This window comes from Perca fluviatilis, chromosome 10 (genome assembly GCF_010015445.1).
Source record: "Perca fluviatilis chromosome 10, GENO_Pfluv_1.0, whole genome shotgun sequence".
NCBI lineage: Eukaryota > Metazoa > Chordata > Actinopteri > Perciformes > Percidae > Perca > Perca fluviatilis.
The window spans coordinates 17235933-17257159 of NC_053121.1; the positions used below are offsets into that span (position 1 = coordinate 17235933).

General features: G+C 39.2%; 1 protein-coding gene across 2 annotated transcripts in view; it reads right to left on the bottom strand.

The window, feature by feature from the left end:
• frmpd3 (FERM and PDZ domain containing 3) overlaps positions 1-21000 on the bottom strand; it is a 90037-nt gene extending 69037 nt beyond the window's left edge. For both annotated transcript variants that reach the window (XM_039813597.1, XM_039813596.1), the window contains exon 1: positions 20774-21000. The gene's annotated coding sequence lies outside the window, so the exon portion shown is untranslated. The remainder of the gene's footprint in view (positions 1-20773) is intronic.
• Between the last annotated feature and the right edge of the window lie 227 nt (positions 21001-21227).

Genomic DNA, 21227 nt, shown 5'->3' on the forward strand with positions numbered 1-21227 from the left:
CTAAATGCCTTTCATATAATATTAAGTAAAAATAAAATTCAAGTTCATCGTAATGTACATTTCTCCCAATTTAATTTAACAGATTCAACAATATATTCATGCTTTTTTTCCACACTTTGTTTTTCTGGATTATGGTACTCATGTAAAGTATTATTGTCCTACCGGTATTTTAGTCAGTGCGGCTGGATGTGTTACTCAGCCAAGTGTAGTTTGTAGTAACGTACAGGGGCCAATAGATGGCAGTAGCTACATCGGATGTAACACGGGTCTCATTTAGTGCTAGCAGAGAATGATGGGCTCTGGTGCTAGTGACGGACTTTTCAACAACTTATTGAAAACGAACTTGAAGAGCATGGCACCCAGACGAAAATTTGATTTAAAATTTAAAGAAAGAGTTTTAAAGTATGCGGAGGAAAACTCAGGTGAAAAATCTGCGAGTCGTTTCGACGTTGACCCCAGGAGAATCCGATACCGGAAGAAACGGAAGGATGAGCTGACAAGATTAGCCGACAAGAGCAGAGCACGGCTAGCTGGAGGTGGGAGGAAAAAAAGTTAGCCTGGAGTTAGAAACAAATAGCTACCGTCTGTAACGTTAATCAGATACTGGCGTGCTGCAAACCAGCAATGTGTTTTACAAAACTACTGGATTCTCTTACTGTATCTACCAGCAATACCGTAGTACCTGTATTTGAAATAAATACCCGGTACATTTACAGGGTTCAAACTGACACAATGGTGGTGTTTGATAAATTCTGGCTGTTGTTGTATATGGTGATATTTTTGCAAATGTTTCATAAAAAAAATTACTGATCTCTGTCCACTGGAACCGCTATGGCTTTTAATTTAAAACGGTTTATTTAAAACAATTATACTTACCAAACAGTTGGACTTAGAAATAAAGGCCTGCCTCTAACAAAAGCCCACTTCAAATAAAAGCCTGTTACCTTCTGAAGTTGAGGTAAATAAAGGCCCCGGTTTTTATTTGAGAAATTACGGTAAGTAGTCTATAGATCAGGTTTCTGTACACTGTGCGAGAACAGGCCGAAATAATAATTAAATTTGCAGTAATTTCCAAGGGCTGAGAAGTTTATCGCTTTTTCCCCGCAAGTCGTCATGATTCGGCGTAACGAAAGAACAACTGCCAGGGTCATTAAATTAACACACTGATCAGAATTCATGAGGTGCTTTGCTTACATATGTGCGTACGCACGGTTTTAAAAATCTAATTATTTTTTTTGTACGCCATTTTTGGCTTTTGAGCGTAAGTACACTTTTAGTAAGGATCCTACGCACAGTTTTATAAGTGAAACCCCTGCTCAGGTCCTCCTCTCCCAGCTGCTGGGGATGATTTAGGTAAGAAGGTGGAGATTTAACGTGGCTCTGAAGTTTCTGCTTTTCAAAAACAGCCTTTACTCTGCCAGCTGCCGTATCCCCCACTCTTTTATCTCAGTGGGCTTTGAAACTCACAGCAAAAACAAGGCAAATAAGTTAGTTAGTCGGATTTACTTCCCCACCAACTTCAAACAGCCACTGTGGTAGATATAAAAATAGAAACTGTCATAAATGCATTAATCATTTATCTCTGTGTGACTCCAATCAGCTGGGTCAAATACTGTGCATAGTGTTCCCCAGGTTCCGGCTGTAGAGGGAACATAATAACAGGAGATAGCTTTGTTCTCACAGCCATGTTCTATGCTGAGATCGATATCTGAAGAGGAACATCTGTCTGTTTGAAGCCGTAAGCTTTTGTCATACCAGAATCCTGCATCCTGCTCAGAAAGCCCTTAACACACATGCACACACATACGCACACACACACGCACGCACACACACACACACACACACACACACACACACACACACACACACACACACACACACACACACACACACACACACTCAGAATCCAGCACCGGCAGAAACACAAGGAATGTATGTCAGATGCTGTGACAAAAGACTACTAGAGGAGCGGAATTCAAAGTAATCACGCAGCCTTTTCAGAAAAGCTCAAAGTGTTCCCTCTGGATATAAAGTATGCTTGTTATCTGCGCCTGCATCATAAATGACGTTTTGGACTTTTTGCAAGCTGCTGTGATATTTTGTTTGTATTGTTGAGAATATACCCAATTCTTCATCCACATACTTATGTTCACAACGCAAGCAAATCTCTGGGAGAGGGGAAAGCCTACAGGAAGGTATTATGTATAATGTGCTGTCTGTGACGTGCAGCTCAGCTCCAGGGCTGCTGCAGGGGCCCAGGCTGATTTACTGTCTGCCAGACTGATGAGCCTGAGAGGCAGGCAGTTATTGGCCTCGGCCACACTACCCAGGTGTGTGAGAGATTACAGCCTTTAGCTGGGAGCAGCACCTTTGCCCAGTGAGACGTTTGGCAAAAGAGAGACAGGCAACATGTTCTGTTGGAGCCTCACATTGCCAGAAAGATATATGAAGTCATCAACTGCCGCCAACCAGTCTGGATAGAGAAGCATTTTACGTCTGAGTATTCTGAAATAATGGGAATATGTGAAGTGAGTGATGGAAATGCAGCATATGTCTGGCTTTCGGTAGATTGCATACAAAAACTGCCAATATCATGCAATTAACAAAATATCCCAGTTCCACATTTTGGACGATAAATTAATATATTCTGTCACGCTCCATCATCAACTTGTTTCATGACTACTTCTGAACATGAAATGTGCCTGTTTAAATCCGAGCCATTTTAAAGGGGTGATAGAATGCAAAACCGATTTTACCTTGTCATAGTTGAATAATGACAGTTTAGTGGATAACTAGGACATACATAGAACCTCTAAATCCCATTGACACCTCTTTCCTCTGCAAATCTCACAATTCGAAACTGCCTCTGAAAACGGGCAAATCTCAACAAGCCCCATAGTTGACGTCAACTATGGGGCTCCTCCTCATTTGGCTCTAGTCTCTCTCTTTGTCACGCCCCAACATAGGCTACACAACTGACCTGAGATCAGTTAGTCTTCTGACTCTAGGTCGGGCAGATCTCAGAAATTGTATACATTGTTCATCTGCTATTTTACCATTCAATTCACTTCTGAGACTTTTTTATGCGAGAAATCAACAATGTCAAATATGGGCCATTTTACAAATTTTGTCCGACTGTGTGTCGGAGTTCAGCGGCCAGTGCTGCCTGTGTAGCTGCCTCGCCGCCTGGCCTGCAGTTCCCCTCTTCCTAATGCCAGGTGTGTTTGAGAGTGCGGTCAGCCAGCAATCTCTTACCACAGATTCCAGTTAATCTTAAAATGTGTGTAATTATAATGTGTTGAGTTATTTAAACAAACGATTGGGGAAATAAACGCTGCTTGTCCGCGAGTCTCATTGATAGAGCCTGCGGCTGGATGTAGCTCTATCAATGAGAGCTAGCTAGCCTCCTCTTAGAATTCCTCTGAAATTCACAAAAATTCATTAACTTGAAATCGGACACCATTGTTAGCTTTATAAGACCCTTAGGTAGATGTTGTATACGTGGCGTGACGAAATTCAAACTGTAAACTCGAATTATGCCGAAAATGAAGCTAACTATCCGTGATTTGTAGCTAGCTACACATAGCTAGGATTGAAGGGACAGTCGCAGCTAACAAAACACCTAGTCTTCACAAATATTCATTAACTTGAAATCGGACACCATTGTTAGCTTTATAAGACATTTAGTTAGATGTTGTATAAGTGACGTGACGAAATTCAAACTGTAAATATACTCGAATTACGCCGAAAATGAAGCTAACTATCCGTGATTTGTAGCTACACATAGTTAGGATTGAAGGGACAGTTGCAGTTAACGAAACACCTAGTCTTCACAAATATTCATTAACTTGAAATCGGACAACGTTGTTAGCTTTATAAGACATTTAGTTAGATGTTGTATAAGTGGCGGACGAAATTCAAACTGTAAATATACTCGAATTACGCCGAAAATGACGCTAACTATCCGTGATTTGTAGCTAGCTACACATAGCTAGGATTGAAGGAACAGTCTCAGCTAACGAAACACCTAGTCTTCACAAATATTCATTAACTTCAAATCGGACACTGTTGTTAGTTTTATAAGACATTTAGTTAGATGTTGTGGCGTGACATGTGTGTAACATGTGGTAAGAGATTGCTGGTGTAACAAGCTCGCTGACCGTGCTCTCCATAAATATCCATAATATCACAACAGCAGATGGACAGTCAGAGCGATATTTAGGCAGTGGATATTTACAGAGCTGCCCTCTCAATAACTAATTACACCAAGTTTTTTAGAGAATTGTCAGGATGTTGTTCCGATTCCAAACCTCCCCTAACACCAGCAGCCAACCAGTCATCTTAAACTTTATCCTTATTGTCCCCAAGGGGAAATTAGTCATGTAGCCTAGTGTTAATTTTGTCACCTATTTTTAATTTAGTCTTAGTCTTGTGCCAACATTTTTTGTTAGTCAAGTTTTAGTCAACTAAAAGTCTCGTCATTTTAGTCTAGTTTTATTCAAAATAGAACTCAAGAAAAATGGAGAAAATGGGTCAATTTTCTGGCTCTAGAGACTGCATAACTGTTCCTCCCAATATAACTATACTCTGTGAGATTCTACTGATTGGGTTTTGGTAAACTTACACAAAAGAGGGTAGAAGTACGGTATATGTATGGTGTATTGATCAGTTATTCCGAAGACCACAATTTGACATATTTTGTTTCATTTGTACTAGATACCTCCTCCTTGGCCTCCCTTTGATTTGGTTCAATGTATGGTATTTTTTCTACTGTTTGTTGTTGTTCCAATAAAACTCCAATAAAGATGCAAGTATAAAAAAAAAGAAAAAAAAAGAGAACTCAAGGTATCTTAGTCAAGTTTTAGTCGACTAAAAGTCTCACCATTTTAGTCAAGTTTTAGTCAAAACATTTTAGTGTTTTTTTAAATAAATTATTTCTGATAACCATTTCAGTCAAATAGTTATAAAAATAAATAAATTATATAAAGTTATATAAATATTGAGCCTCTTCCTTATTTCACCAGTAAATTCCTGTAAAACGACAAAAACAACCACTGCAGGGGGAAAAGGATATTTTACAATAAAATAAATGCAGCACGAAACTGGCGAGGCGTATTTCAAGTGAACGTAACATATGTGTTGTTTTTCAGACAACGGCAGCTGCAGACGGTCGTACGTCTCGTGTTGGAATCCTACACAGTGAAATAGAGACAAACTTTTACACCGTTTAGCTGTCAGCATTAAACTGCTAGCTAACGGTAGGCTAACGTTACCTGCTGCCAAGTGTAGTGTTAACTAGCGTCCCATGCAGCGATGTTTCGATTGACTCTAACGTCCGTTTAGGAGCATCAGAGAGAAGTGCAGGCATTTAAGTGGCAGCAAAATCTGCGTTGCTATTAGGTCCGGTAGATAACCGTCGTTAAGGCACCTGTCGGTGCCGTAGCACCGGGTCTCGGTAGCTGAATATTCTATCTCATGATGAAAAAGTAGAGGCGATTGTAGACGAAAATGAAGAGAGATTTTATCTTAGTTTTTATTTTATGCAAAACATTTTAGTCTCGTCTTTTTTCGTCAACAATAATGCATGTTAATTTAGTCTTAGTCAGCGTTTTTGGACATTGGCGCAGTCTCGTCATCGTCTCGTCTTAGTCATGGAAAAAAAGGTCGTTGACGAACATATTTAGTCTCGTCTCGTCTGACGAAATTAACACTAATGTAGCCAAAATTAATACACAACACACACCGACTTGAACATAAATTACAATAACATACATAAAATCAAAGATTTTTAAAAAGTGAGTTAAAAACTCCAGCAACACTCTTAGTATAAAGAACAACGCGTTTCAGCTTGTAGCCTTCATCAGAGGTCACAAGCCACAAGAGCTTCCCTAAAGATTAATGACTTTTCCCAGTTGTCACGGAACTAATTGAACGGATATGAACCGAAAGCTCCAGAACAGCTACTAAATGGACCTTGTGTTGAGATCACTGCTGATTTCAGGGTCAATAATGCATTTTAAACTTCAGCTTTTAAGCCAACATGGACAAGAAGTCCTTAAAATGGTCAGAAAGGAAATGGAAATCTGAAAGTCTGTGACAAATGGGCAAACTCCATCTGCTGATGAAGACCATGTGTTATGATTGAAAGATCCAGAACAACTTCAAAATGGAGCTCATGGTGAGATTGAGAGGCATGTTTGAGTTAATGACAAAGATCAGATTTTGAGAAACAAATGAACCATCAATATCTGATCGGCGGATCACAACATTTTAATCCTAATTCTACCAGTCAAGTTTTTAACAAATCCTGCCAACAGACACCGAACAACTCACAGACAAACTGGGGTGACATTAACATATTCTCCTTGCAAATTAGCTGGTGGAGGCAATAAAAAATGTATAGGATATTGACTGAACTACAGGCTGTGACAAAGATGACAAACTAAAGCTGACACAACACTTTATATGTCAGGATGCTTTACTATACCAGACTGCAGCATGTTCAGTGTGGAGAAGCTTAGAGTGACTAATGTTAGGGCAAAGGCATTTTCACCTTCAGTAGTCTGGATTAAAGGCATATTCATGAATAATTTCCATTTGTAATCCTTTAAAGAAGGGCTCTATAGCAACATATGTTATGCTACTGCAACTCACATAGACTCTTTTTGGCTTCATTCCCTGTCAATATTCATAATTAATCCCATTATGTTTCCCAGAAAAAAAGACAAAAACCTGTGGATCAGCAGCTGTGATTGTACACCACTGCTGGATGAAACAGCTTGAGCCAAAATTAGGCAGAGCATCTTTCTGTGTGCTGTTGCAGCAAACTCTGGAAACCGATTACAGTTTACTCATTCAAATCAAGGCTTGATACATACATATCCCAACAGGCTTTTGCATGAATGTTTTCTCATTTTGACTTTTCCCTTTCATTAGTAATTGCATTATTCATGTTGTATATTTGTTGTGCTGGTGTTGTCAGCGTATTTGTCAGGAAGACATGCACTCTGAAATATGATTTACAGAGCTACTGTATTCCCAAAAGGTATGACAGGCCATTAGCAAAGGATTTGTCTGAATCCAGACTTTTCAACTCAGAGATTCGCGCTGAATGAGAATATGCTGGGCAAAGCACAATTTATCACTGTTCTGCTCCTCACAGAAAGATACTTCATCATCAACACTGAGATTATAAGCAAACATGTTCTTTTCTGCATTGCTGCTGCTTATTCAGTTTGTATTCCGTTTGAAAACAGATTCAGACCTGCCGGTTTGCAGCAGCACAATGTTTCGGTAACACATCTGTGATGCAGTTCTTTTCAGTCAGGGAAGACTCATGGTGACTTTTAATCATGGCTGCGGTGTCCTGGCAGGTGATCTAAAGGCTCTGACACACCAAGCCGACGGCCGACCTTCGGCAGAAAAGGCAGTCAGACTGACTGCTTCCCCGAGTTGGTCAAAAAAGTGCCTCGGAACACACCGAAACGACGCCAACTTGAGAGTACGTTGTGCACGTGCGCAGGACGTAATACGTCTCCGTAACAGCTGGCGGTGCTAATCTGTATTGTTGCCCAAAAAATGAAAACAGGCAGCTGATTGGACGAACGCGTCACGTGGGTCTGGCTGCTCCCGGATTTTACAACGGAGCATAATGGCGGCTTGTTCAGAATACAATCTCATATTTTCCGAAGATAGTTCAGTGAAACGTGTTTCTGAAAACATTTTAAGCGAGAAATAGGCCATGCAGTTGCTGACTCTGTCTTCAGTTCAGTTTGACAAAGGTCAGTTTAAAAGATTTTCGTCAGATTTTGAGAGGCGTTACTCAGGCTCATCACGCTCGTCATTTCCGTGTTAGCGCTCCACCAATCGGATTGGCCATTGAGTCCGACTGCCCGCCTTCCGATTCAACATGCCCAAATGAAGGCCGACGGCTCATCCGTCTGACGACGGCACGGAACACACGGAACAGACTCGAGTCACTGACCTCGCCAGACTGTCCGACGGCCGATAATCGGGTTGGTGTGTCAGGGCCTTAAGTGCCCTTCATTACAGGCCGATCCTTCTCCAGAGAATATACTCCACTGCTGCTGGAGACCGGGTCGCCCACATTACCTGCAGACCATTAATTAACCATACAAGAGCTTCATCTCAGCAGTTGCCCTCTGGCTGCGCAAAGCACTATCAGTTAGAGGCTGTAAAGTTTCTAGGCAAGATCAATGGCGATACTGTTTTTATATATCAACCTAAAAGACATTCAGCTGGGCAGTTACCATCAGCTAATGCCTGGAGGGAGAAGGTATCAAAGGAGCATAACCCTAATTCCTGCATGACTCATTCTGTGTCTCAGTGTGTGCGTGTGTGTGTGCGTGTGCGTGTGTGTGTGTGTGTGTGAGTGTGTGTGTGTGTGTGTGTTGCTGGTAAATTGACTGTACATTATGTGAGGCCAAAAGTTCTCTCAACAATTGTAAGATAAGGAAAAAGCTACAATGTGAGGACAGTTTTGTTGAACACCTTCACTAATTTGTGGGTCATTTCGGGGCTTGTGGCTAGGTCTAGGGCTGGGCTTACAGATGAGGTTAATACTACACATTACCATCAATTATTACTAGTATTAACTTTTATTATTTTCCCATATATCAATTAGCTATTAGATTAAAGGTATTCAACCACCAGTAGCGCTATGGAGCTGTGTGGCAGAAAGGGCAGGCAAGAACACTTTAAGGAGATGTAAACATAGATTTAAAGGATAGATGCAACAATTTTTTTTTTAAGTCTGTGTTAAACCAATAGTGACAATAGTGATTTTGTGTAATGGACTGCGTAAAAGGAATCAAACTGAGTAAAAATATAAAACAAAAATATTTTTTGCGAGGTACAGAAATGAGGAAAGGTAATGTAAAGCATGTTAATGGTGATATTGTTGTTATTGGTTTTCTTTTTTCTTTTTCACATTCTTGGTTTGGTAGTGTTATATAGTGGTTTAGTTGTGGGACTGGACACTGGGGCGGAGAGTTGGTTTATGTAATTTATTGAATATTGATGGATTGATTGATATAGAATAGGGGTTGGACTAGAGGAGCAGCCATTAAGAGAGCTCTTCCTAAAGTGCTTCCAATGTAAGTTATGAAGGACAAAATCCACAGTCATTTTCCAAAGTTTATCTGTTAAAGAAGCATGTTAAAAAAATAATCTCATAATGGCCAGTATGAATGTGAGGATTGATTCCAGCAAACAAAACCTGGTTCAACATTCATATGGGCACCTGAATATTGTTGTAGGACTCCTACACTCCTAAAGTATAACATTTCAAATTGAACAAAAACAGTTATTTTCATTGTTAATCGATTTGTTCCATATACACAGTAAATCCCTGTGACTCTATAATACTCTCCTGCCAGGTTATCACTCTGCAATAATGTTGCATTGCACACAAAAATGTGCTTGTTATATTTGTTCTATTGGTTATGATTCTTATTGATTTTTCTACAGCTTCCCACTCTGCTTTGCAACGTAATAATCCCTTTAATTAAAGATAAGTGAGCAGTGCTTAATCTGTTTATAGGAATCTAACTGTATCAGATTGTTTTCTTATGAAGTACCTTAGGGAACCTACTGCGATCCATAACGTATCCCATTACAATAAGTAGCAATTTGTGTGATACATAAATAGGATTCTGAACTTTCACGAAATCGATAGATGGCAATCAAATCTTTTCTGCACACATCAAACACTTACCTTACTTTATATGCAGTGCAATACCCAAGACATCCTGGCATGAACCTGGTATTGCATATGATACCATACTCAAAGTTTTGAGGGAAGACATGAAGAGAACACTAAGGTTTTAAACTAAATCAGTCATTCATGCATAACATAGTGCTATTTATTGAGGACATGTTCTGCAATGGTGGGAGGGGTGGAGGGTTATAAGCATTCAGTGAAGCCACTTCTTTATTTCCTCAAAGAGTCTGAACTCATTACAAATTTAAATTAGGCTTCTCTGAAGAGAATGAATGTACCCCCACAATGAATTTGTGCGTGTGCATGAGGGGGGTTGGGAAGAATCTGTCTTACAGTAATAACTCCTCGTGGGCCGTTTTAGCTGTGCGTACTCATGCATGAGTGTACACACACACACACACACACACACACACACGTACGTACAACCCCCGAAACAGTCTACGGATAAGTATAAACCCTGTCTGTGTGGTTTTCAAAACAATTCAGTTACACAAGCAATCTGTCTGATTCAAACTGAATTTGTTGTGTTGAACTGCAAATCTGAGCTTTTTGTCAAAGTCTTAGCTAGTGTTTGTACATAGATATGTTGTGTTGACAGCAGAATGTAGCAGGGCTTTGTGAAAAGAAAGCATCTATAAGCAGGGGACTCACACCATCTGTCTTGACTAAGTTAGCAGAATATTAAATCCACATTCTAATCTGCTCTGCACCTTAATGTTAACCTACTGTACGTACTGTTTATGAATGTACAGTGGAAACATCGGGTCAGATAATATTTGGAAACAAAGGATGACAGACACAAATACATAACATGGAAAGAAGGGGAATTAAGTGATAAAATGACTCAAAGTCAATCTCCATATTTCCTCATAAAAATATGATTCTGGCATAGCACACGTATGGACGTCTATAGCATAAACACGTGTGTGAATGTAATTTTTATGACCTAACATAGAAGCATACATGTGGGTGAATGTTTCAAGTCTTATGCTCTCTCTCTACTCTTTATAGCTGTAAATGACATATAATATTAGGTAGAAAATGGGGATCACCTGTAAAGTGTACTTTATAACGTTTTTTGCTCTTACATGTCCATTGGCTTTGTGCTGCTAGTTTGTCAGCCAGAACTTTGCTAATGCTCTGGTGCAGTGGTTAAGACCGAGCCTCAAAACTGACAGTTTTGAAGCTTTAACTCAATATGTGAGTATTTTTAAGTAACATTTTAAAATAACTGTATTAAAGGCAAAGTCAATTTAAACATGTTTTTGGGCAATGATGTAAAACACACACACACACACACACACACACACACACACACACACACACACACACACACACACACACACACACACACACACACACACACACACACACACACACACACATGCCTATAAACACTGACAATATGTCAAGGTGTTTCATTCTTACACCTTTGAAGTAGAGCCCTGCGTTGTAAGGAAAGGTTTTATCTTTGCACTGCTTCAGGGAGGGAGCAGCACACACATCAAAGTACATCAGATCCCTTCCCAAATCTCCACAGAAACACAGTAGCAGACTATTAGGATGAATCCTCAGACTTATTTACTCCAACAAATCATATGCACCAGGAGAGTTTTCCTCAGTTTTCCCTCTCATTTACTGCTTTCTTTGGAAACAACAATGTTCTCTGACAGCAGTAGACAGAATGTTTAAGAGTAGCGCTCTGTTTAGTGATCATCTTTGCTTTTATGTTTTATTTATTCAAGTTTAGAATACATATTTAGTCAGTAATGCACTAAAAATGCTGAAGGCACACATTTAAATGATTCTTGCTCGTCTCATTGTATAGCACTTACAATCAAGATAATTGTTTCGTCAGTAAGCAAAAATGTAGACAGAACACAGTGAACCAGGTATTAAATTAATTTTAATTATTTCACTCTGAAACCAATTACAGCGATAGTAGAGTAAATCTAATTATTATAGATGCTGTTGCAATTTGTTATATTTTCAAGGCCATGTTATTAAAGTGACAATGTCAAAGTAGGGACAGTTGAGTGAAATATTTCAGCATGTTATTCATATCAGTACAACCGATGTCAATACTGGTGTTTTTCTACTACACCCACCTGTTGTTAAATTCAGCCTTACTGTATGTTATGTTTATTAATGTGCCCCATAATGTTCTTTATCAGTTCAATATGTACAAAGAACAAACAGAGAAAACCAGTCTATATAATTGGAGCGCACTAGTGTTGTTGGGATCAAACTTGCCGAGTGGTTGATAGTGTAAAACAATTACTGTAAAAAACAAACACAATTGAAAACAATTCATCTTGAAGCATGGGATGTGCAGTCTGGCTGCAGTGTCGTTGAATAATACTCATACCTGGAGCACTAATGCAGCTCCCATTAATCAATTGCAGATTTGCAATATAATGCAAAATCATGTGCTAACTTCTTTTTAAGCTGTTTAGAAAATTGATGGTTCTCCTTTAATTAAAGACCTCATATTATGCTCATTTTCAGGTTCAAAATTATATTTAGAGGTTGTACCAGAATAGGTTTACATGGTTTAATTTTCAAAAAACATCATATTTTTTGTTGTACTGCACATTGCTGCAGGTCCTCTTTTCACCCTGTGTGTTGAGCTCTCTGTTTTAGCTACAGAGTGAGGCATCTCACTTCTGTACCATCTTTGTTGGGAGTCGCACATGCGCAGTACCTAGGTGAGCACGACGAGCCAGTCAGAAGCTGAGTATATATATATATATATATATATATATATATATATATCCCAATACAGTGTACACCTAAACCTTAGGTGGCTAAACATGTTTATCCAACAACTCGTCATCATAACGAGCAATAATGTGCACATCCTCATTTCATATATATATATATATATATATATATATATATATATATATATATATATATATATATATATATATATATATTGTATGGTAGAGGATAACTAAGCAGTGTAGGTCCTCACATGTCTTGTGACACCACAGTTATACTATGTTTGTAATTGGTTATAGTTTGGAGAATAGCAAAGCGTGATACATTGCTCAATTGTTACACACAAAAAACAATGAAATGCTATCATATAGGATGAAAGATTGTGTGAAAAAATAAGATTGAGATGTTGTTCTGTTTGTACACAGTATCAGGTCTTTCTGTACATAAATGGTTCAATTTAGTGTATAAGCTCTGGGTTGTATTGTTAAATTTAGAACACTATCTGATGAAACTCCTCTGCTGATCTCCCCAACTTGTTGCTGTTTATATAACAGATACTGTATCTGTTTGATCTTCTGAGCACATATCTCTGTCTTATGAACAACTCAAAGACATGCAGTCTTAAGCAACAAAACCAGACAGAAAATCTTTTGTTTTATTCCAGACTTTATAAAAATGTATTAAAAGTGATGCCTTGTGAGTCACGCAGCGAGGCCACTGAAGGTTGTGATGTAGAGAATGTTGAAAGAGCTGCACTCTCTGCTGATGTGGTGGTTCCACTTCACAGAGCTATATCTGGTTTAAGAGCGAAGCAGTTCAGTTTCTGACAGCTTGTTAGCAAATGGCTACATTCACTGATGATCATTATTAGTGATTGTGTTCTCGGAGCTGCCACCTGTGAGATAATTAAAATTATATTAGAAGAGGCTTCTTAAATCTTGAGCCATGTGAATCAATGTTGTGTGTATTATGCATGACAGTGAAAAGCTGTTCTTGCATTCATATTTTTTTTTAAACCTCAACTCAAAATACTTGAAATCTGCTGTCAAAATCTACTTTCTAACACTTCTGATTGTTTTCTCCTCTGCAGGAGAAAAGTATAGATCATCAATCATCTCTTTTCTTGTCTCTGTCTGTTTCTCTGACTTGCATCAGACTCAAAGAATATATTGCTTCTTTTTTATCTTGATCAGATTCTTTTTCATTTTCTGCATATTATCTGAGGACAGTTGGTTTTGCTTCTCCGTCCAATTTGTATCAGATATGTAATGGACATTGGATAATGGAGAAAATGTAACAAAGACAGAAGTGGGGAAATATTACAGTTCTTGTAGTCAATCATAAGGCTTAGATAAGATCCCGGTGCTGTCGCTTTTGGGTAAAAACCTTGTGTCTTCAAAATGCATGAACTAATGATGATTTAAAAATGTAGTCAGTGGATTTTATGGGTCAAAGACATGTGACATTATTCTCAATTAAACAGTGATATAAACAAACAAAATGTTTTTTTTTTTTAATGATGTGCAGTAAATCCCAACACGTGACTTTACTAGCTCCATTTAATATTTCAAAAAGTAAAACCATGTAACCATTTAAGCTGCTAATATTAATATTGTTGTGCCATGTCCATGAGCTATTTTAACACTTAAACTTTATTTATTTATAAAGTGCTTTTCATACAAAATTGCAACACAATGTGCTTAACAATACAAGAAAATACAGCAATACAATAAACATACATTTTAAAAAGTTGATTAAGATTAGAAGAATACTAAACTGAAAAGGTATGTTTTAAGATTCCTTTTAAAGGTATTTACAGATTGTGAGACTGTACGTATACTTCATGTAAACCAGATTTCAGGAAGACGACAAAGAGTAAGAAACAACACGACAGGACCAGAGAAGGAGAGAGGGTGGGTGAACGGGGTGAGAGTTAGAGAAATCCATTAAATTCTTTTGAAATATTAAGTAAATATATCTATCTGTTTTCAAATATGTTTCCGTTTCCTTTGGTGAGAGACCATACTGTACTGAAAGATTTATTCATTCTGGATTTCCACATGTGTGGACTACCAGAGAGACGCCTGATGGCTCTTCAGTTTAGTCTACCTCACTGATCTCCTCATGTCTCCTGCAGTAGCACCTTCTCTGCCCACCACTTCTCCCTCTGTGTGCACCTGGCTATTTTTCTAAAACTGTCCTCACCTGCAAAATAGAGTTTTTGTCACGGCACACAAATCTATAGCACATTTAAAAAACCTTGTGTTTTTGCTGTTGACAAATGAACAGTGCTGAAAAGCAAACCTAATAGGATAATATTCTCAGAAGAAAGAGAGTTGGGGTGCTGGCTGAACCTGCAGAAAGCACTGCAGTCATCTGTTTTCTACTTGTCTGCAGAAAACACAGACACAGACTTGATGGGAGTTTTGTGATGCCCAAACATGAAATGCTATGGGTATTTTGAAGCAGCCTTTGGAGCGCAACTGTGACAGAAAGGGGAGCATGGAACCACAGTTAATAATGTAATAAGCTTTATGGCTCTTGGCTATATTTGTACCCTGTGAAACAACAGCAGTAATGATTGTGTTTTTACTTTGAGCATCTGTGTGTTTGTGTGTAAACCACATATGCGCAAAATTATAATTTTGTGTGTGTCTATGAAAAAGAGACTGCAAATTCTTCCCAAAGAGTGCTCACATCTACCAAATGCTGCATGACCCCGAGCATTTTCAACTATGGCTGTTGCTCCACTAGGATATCGACATGAAGTCTGAGAGCTTTTAAAGTTGGAGAGAGATTTTGTTTTTGTAAATTCATTCATCTATTTCCCTTTCCGCAAGTTAAAGCGGAATGCTACAGTCTACTATTTAAATTCCAAAGGCCAAGGGAACTTTATCAGGATGCATAGTATCCTGGATCCATGAAATAACTGGCCTTTAAAAATAAAAATCTGCCTGCCTCTATGGGAATTTAACATAGGGGTATGTATACTTATGTCCCCTGTATTTTAAGGAATAACATTTATTTATTTACAATACATTACTTATTCACAAAGAAATTGGTGTCCTTAAAAGGTCGGATTTTTCCAAATTTTTTTAATTAAGGCATTAAAATCAATTTCTTAAAGATGCTTTTTTTATTCCTCTTTTTAGTCAACTTTAGCATGGGTATGTAAACTTATGAGCACGACGATGTATATGTGTAGCTCAAAATTAATACAACATCAGGGAAAGGTACATGGTGAGGAACAGTGTTAAGTTCAACTTTATTCCTTTGTGAAGAACCAAAGCTTCCTCATTTATTTGAAAAAGGCCATCCTGGGGTGCAAAATCAGAGTGCATTGGTAGATTACATTGTAACATGAAATATTTCTACTGCTTACCCTCAAAATGTTGTGACGAAATGATTACCACTGTGACAACTTTGTGTTGAAAATACTTTTTTCAGAATATTCTAAACCGCTGTGCATTGTTTTGGTGTCTGTTGAGCCTTTATGGATCTGTTGTTCAAACGGGACTTTGTGGATCATATTGTATGTCTCACCAGTACCTGAACGCAGTGTCTTAGCTGTGTGGGGCTGCACTTAGGCACAGCATTGTTTGGAGCTAAATGCTAATGTCAGCATGCTAACATGCTCACAATGACAATGCTAACATACTAATATTTAGAAAGTATACTGTTTACCATCTTCATCATCTTAGTTGAGTGTGTTGGCAATGCTAACATTAGCTAATCAGCACTACTTAGGCTCATTGTAGTCATAAACTGAAATGTTGGTCAAAATAAAAAAAATGACCTCATGGTGGTGCTAGATGAAAAGCAAGGGGATCAGTTTATTACAATCCATCCTTAGGAGGACATCTGGATATCTTACAATCCTTCCACGTCTTCAAACTGTGGTTTTATTTTTGCATTTGTTTTCCCCAGTTGATAGTTTGGGATTCTGGCCAAGTTAAGTAATGACTTCACACTGCATTGCTCTTTTGCGGAGCACTAGCGTGATTCTCAGATATGCACTGGCACAAAAGACCCATTAATATGCATGTTGTTACTCCTATATTTATCGCCCCGGTAACACTGACAGTTTATTACTGTGGTTGTTTAGTTTTTTTCTCATGCCTGTGAGACCAGGCATTTAGCTTGACCAGATTGGTCCTCGGATACAGCAGCAGAAACAGCTGGTTGTCAGGGGTGACCACAAGAGCGAGCGAGCGAGCAAGCAAGTTCGAGAGAAAGAAAGATTTGTTCTACAGTTTTCTGAGTGGCTACCCTTTTTGTTCATCATAGTATGTGCTGTGTTCTCTATCTACCTCTATCTAATGACTGATTTTTCTGTCTATTCTTTAGAAATAAAAAAGGTTTCCATGGGAACTAAATAGATGTGTTGGATCAGTGAATTCAGCCTTCAGTTGGCAGATTGTTGTCAGTAATCACAAGATTTCAGCAACATAGAAACAATTTTGAGTCTTATATTCCTGTATTTTGAAAATGACTCCTTTGGATCACACTCACACTGGTTCAATACAGTACAACCATAGATATTATAATGATAACTACTATTACTAACAGTATGAAAACTTACACAGAAATATACAATTGTTTACACATTTAACATATATACTCAATGTATATATTGTTTTTAGAAAGAAACATTATGAATAAAGGATAATTCTGGTGTTACTTTATCTTTTCAGTATCATTAACAAGTACTCTGAAGAGAACAAAACCAATTCACTAAGTAAATTCTACTAACAAGTATAGACTGTGTAGCCAAAGCCTGTAGCTGCATGCCACTGAATGCATGAAAGATACCATTGCAGTGATTGACACTTTCCTTCATTATAATGATCATAGTCAGTGTAGTTTATCCTGACATGAGTCCACGGCTGCATTTTCTATCTCTGAAGCACAGCTTTCTGCTGGGCATACGTCATTTAGCGTGCACAGGGATGTAGTTCCGTTTTACATTGCTTAAAGAAATAAACACTTCCAATGCTCATTATTATTACTAGCGGTGTGACGAGACACTCAGCTCATGAGACGAGACAATACATCATTTTGGATTGAAGAGAACGAGACAAGATTTTAACACTATTTTAAAGAAAACTTCAATGACGAAATATGAAAAATAGTCTTTTATTTAATCAAAAGTCACAAAATGAAGAAGTAGCACTGTGCCACAAACTCAAATGGCGCTTCTGTCCTGTATAATTAACCTCTTCTGACCTAAGAACTGCAGCGTTTCCACCGGGAATCCAAAATGCTGCCACACGAACAATTTAAAATTGGCGGGTAGGGTTGGGTTCACATTTTTTACCAGTAACGATACCGATACCTGAAATTAGGTGCTGGTACCCAACGGTACCTTTTTTTCGGTACATACCCTCTGTAATAACAAAAAATTTATTTTAGTTATCCTATTTACTTAGAACATTTTGTTATTTATTTAAAACATACACACCACACAAAATAAAACACCTCCCTCTCCCCTCCCAAACCCATCCCTACAACCTATTAAATCAAAAAAATATTAATTTCTTAATTGCTCTTTAATGTTTTATGTGTTTTTGTGTGTGCTCTAGAAATAAGTTGCCTTGCCTTGCCCTACAACCTCTAGCCTGTCTCAGGTACCAAAATTTGGCAGTGATTGATTTAATGTGAATTGGTCCTCGTCCGTACCGATGTAATTTAGTCAGTACCCAACCATAGGAGGGGGATCTTCTATGCTAATTTCGAGGTCAAAGCCAGACTCCGTCATGCTGGCTGCTGCTCTGCACTTGTGTACCGATATAGCAACGAGAAATATCGTCATGTTTTAATTTCGCGAGATCGATCTCGTCACACCTCCAGTAATTACAGTAAGCTGGTGTCACCCAAATGCAAAGCTACATCAGACTGTGGTTGCACAGACAGTACTCATTTGCAAGAACAATTCATTGGTGGTTTTGGTCTTTTCACGACATTTGTTGATAAAAAAAATAAAAATATGAAAAAAAAAGCCTCACACTTAAACTCCACATCATGTTTTAGATCCCACAGAGGTTTAAAAGCTAGCCATAAATCATTTAGACAAACAAGACTGATGATGGAGATCTGTGCTTAGTTTTAAAAATGAACTCCAGCAGGGGAAAGCAGTCGGTGTAAGTGTGTGCATTCATGCATATCTCTGAGAGTGTTCATGTGCCTTGCAACAGAGCTATCAACTTGTGCTTAACTACCAGCGTAAAGACTGAAATGACGTGTGTTGCTTCCATTCATTTAAATGCCCTCTACTGTAATTGGTGTGATCTGTAGGTTTTATCGAGTGCCAAGTCTGTTTTTATAATGTGCTTTTATGTGCCTCTGCAGAGTTGCCAGCCTGTTCCAACCGCCTCTCCCCACATGTGCATCAGACCTCACTACTTTGATTCTGATTAGATTCTGAAAGCATGTCCAGGCTTGGTATAGTCCTGTTATTCAGGATGTCTCAATGAGCCTTATTAGAGTTTGGTATCCATTTGTGCACTTAGGCAAAAGCTGCACCATAATTTGTGTTAATTTATCCTACCCTACAACCTTGGGGTTGTTTGGCTCTCTCTAATGACTAAGCAGAAGTTGTCAGAGAAGATAAAATAGCAGCTGCGTGTGAAAGTACAATGTATAGCAAGATCACAGAAATTATTGCAAGGCTGTAATGGGCTTTTGATCATATCTATATATTGTGAAAACTCGAAATACCAATAATTAAATGTCATTTCGCAAATGTTATCTGATATCTTTTCCTCTATGTTCCTATGATGCCTGTGTGTACATTTACTGCCATTAAAACTCCCACAATCAACAATTTCTTTGCAAAAGAACACTCAATAAATCTCAGACATCCACTCCATCAAACGCCAGCCTAACCAGTGTCGGGCTGAGTGGCATCTAAATAGATGTTGCAGAATGGCTTTTAACCTCAACCACTAAATCAGCCACCATTCACTCTGAAACACACTGTATAATGGAAAATATTGACATATTTTGGCATATGCTGAATGTACCGCCTCTAGAATTAGTCATGGCATTAAAGAGCGTGCTCTCTCCTCATCTGACTGCCAGCCTGCCTCTGTGCTCTTCCTGTCTCATTCCCTCCATTTGCACCTGTCCAGTGTCTCTTTAACTTGCACAGCCACATGACCAGATCAGAGAAGCCTGGTCATCTAAGTAATGGGTCCATGGCCCTGCGTCCAGTGATGTATGCTCCATGCAACAGCACTGGACAGCTCATCTCTCTCAGCCACAGGCACCTCTGAATAAGCACATCCACCCTGGGCCAATCTCTGAAATGCACTTCTGCCCCTGTCATTGACATCCACCGAAGACGAAAAGCACTATAACCATTTAGAGGCAGAGGTTTTAAACTGACCTTTTCCATTTTCTGCTGAGGCAGCCACAGGACTGTCTTAAGACTGCACCAACAGCATTACATTTTTATTAATATGATTGTCAATGTTCATTTTCATGAACCTCTAATAGCTCCAACATGTGTTTTCTCAGTGTACAACTGTTCAGTCTAATTATGCAGCAAATCACAGATTCCTTATCTGTCCCCAGGCTTCTACCTCAACTTCTACCCTGCTTGTTTTGGTGTAGCACCAAACACACACTCATGGGGTCTTCAGGCTCTCTGGCTACAGTAATCACCCTCTCTTCAAACTCCTCTATGGCATTTCTTCAACATGAGAAACCTCAGCTACCCTGACACAACGTGAAATACAGCCTTTAGACTTTAATTGAAAAACTGGCCAAATATGGCGTGTGAGATGAATATATGAATCACAAATGAAGCAGTAAGGAAAAGCAAAACCAAATGGTCACCCCCCCCAAAAAAAAACAGCAAAAGCCCACAGGATATGGCACTTACATAAATTATATGAAATGCCATGGACTTTCACCCTCTCTCTCTCTCTGTCTGTCTCTATTTTCTTTTCTATCTCCTGCTACCTCCCTGATGTACCCTCCTCAATCCCGCTGACATTCCCCAGACGTCTGATGGATATCGGTCCATGTTCTCCAGGAGACATATTTCATTATCATGCTGCCACAGTGCTCATCCACAGACCCATCTCCCTTCTAATCAATGACCATGCAGCACAGTAGCAGGCATGAACAAACAAGATACACACAGCATAACCTTCTTAAATAATCAAACCATTGGATGAACACAGATGAATATCAAAGGAGCGAAGTAATCTATATATCAGACGACACAAAGCTGATTCCCTCACATCTGCGCAGCTCAATATAGATGGAAATCCAGCAGAAAAGCCCCAGCTGTCTTCTTACCTGCGTGTCTCTGTGGTAGTCCTCTCTGTGGCTGTGCTTTATGAAGACCCTTGGTCTACACAGCCATGCCCTCCTATATGGGCATGCATCTGTGGGGCAAATCAGAGGTCTGCCTTGTATCTGTCAGCATGGAGAAGAGGATGGATCAAGGATCAGAGAGTCCTCCCGGCTGGCAGCCCCCTCTAGCGCAGCTCCTTGTGTCTCACGCTCTCCCGGGTCATTCCAGCCAGCCCTTCAGCAACCGCAGAGCCAGGGAGCGAGCGTTCAGGGGTGGGAGGTGCTTAGAGGACTAAAGCGGACATGGATTGCCGAGCAGAGCACCTCCTCCTCCTACATGTCTGACTGCAGCCAGTGGACATGCTACAGCTGGAGCCTCGGTCCACCTCCCGTTTTCTCCCTGTGCATGTATGTGAGTGTGTGTGTGCGTTTCTGTGTGTTTGCGTGTCAGAGCTGG